This window comes from Ascaphus truei, chromosome 3, assembly GCF_040206685.1.
Source record: "Ascaphus truei isolate aAscTru1 chromosome 3, aAscTru1.hap1, whole genome shotgun sequence".
In the NCBI taxonomy this organism is placed as follows: domain Eukaryota; kingdom Metazoa; phylum Chordata; class Amphibia; order Anura; family Ascaphidae; genus Ascaphus; species Ascaphus truei.
This window is the reverse complement of record NC_134485.1, coordinates 299,923,390-299,924,742: the sequence shown is the minus strand read 5'-3', so window position 1 is coordinate 299,924,742 and position 1,353 is coordinate 299,923,390.

The following is a 1,353-nucleotide window of genomic DNA, read 5'->3' as shown; positions in this document are numbered from 1 at the left end:
AGCTCCTGGTAGAGCGAGCGGCAGCAAGCGAGAGCGAGCAAGCGCCAAACATGGCCAAGGCCTAAGGCTTTGTCCCCGCTGGCGCTGAGCGCGCTCATGCTTGGAGAGCTCTTCAAGCATGAGCGGCGGGTGTCCTTAAAATTTTCGCAAGCGCCCGCGGAGGTGATGCTGCAGGGGAAGCTAAGCGCGCTAGAAAGTTTAAAAAATGTGTTTACCCGACGCCAGTGAGCGTGTGTGTCCGCGCATACGTGCATCGCGTGAGCGGGGACTTGCGCATATATATATATATATATATATATATATATATATAAACACAAGTACTTGAACTGCTGTTTTAAGAAGCCAACAATTTTAACAGAAGAGTAAAAAGGGGGGCACTGCCTGTTCAAACTCTTGTTTAGTACAAGCGCGCTCATGCTTGGGAGAGCGGGTAGTTCAGCACGCAGGAAGTATAGATTTTGTTTACCGATCGCGGCTGAGCGTATATGCAAGTCACCTCGCCAAGTGCCGCCCGCTCAGTGACCTCAGCGCTAGCGGGGACGCAGCCTAAGGCCTCGGCCATGTTTACTGCTTGCTGGCGGAAGCGTGCTGACGCGCGCTCCCGCTCAGCACTGAGCCCCTACAGCCGCAATTAGAGCGGCTTTAGTAGGGGCTCACCTGCGATCAAGCAGGGAGCATGGACTCAGCCTAATGTGTGTTTTCAGGAGATTTTTCTCTTACTGTAAATCAAGCATGTCAAACGTGCGGGCCGCGGGCCGCATGCGGCCCACAACGATTATTTTTGCGGCCCAGCTCGCGATGTACCAGGCAACGCGCGCTCTCTGCAAAGGAGGAAAAAAAAATCCTAATTGGCTAGCGCGTGTTGGCACGCTGCCCGAATTTTTTTTTGGGGCCGCAGCAAGCTCTATCTGAGCTTGCATAGTGAGGCCCACCTCTTCCTGCTGCATGGAGCAAGTCAGGTGAGCACTGCTCCATGCCTGCTTTGCTTCCCCCTTGCCCTCCTGCTCCGATTCTGCTCCGCTTCCGCTCCCCCCTGCTCCGATTCCGTTCCGACCCCCCACCCCGTTCCTATTCCACTCCGATCCCCCCCCCTGCTCCGATCTCCCCCCCTACTCCGATCCCCTCCCCCTACTCCGATCCCCCCCCACTACTCCGATCCCCCCCCCTGCTCCGATCCCCCCCCCCTGCTCCGATCCCCCCCGCTCCGATTCTGTTCCGATCCCCCCGTTCCGATTTCCCACGTGTGTGTCTGAGTGTCTGTGTATGTGAGTGTCTGAGTGTGTGTGTGGGAGTGTCTGTGTGTGGGAGTGTCTGAGTGTGTGTGTGGGAGTGTCTGTGTGTGGGAGTGTCTGT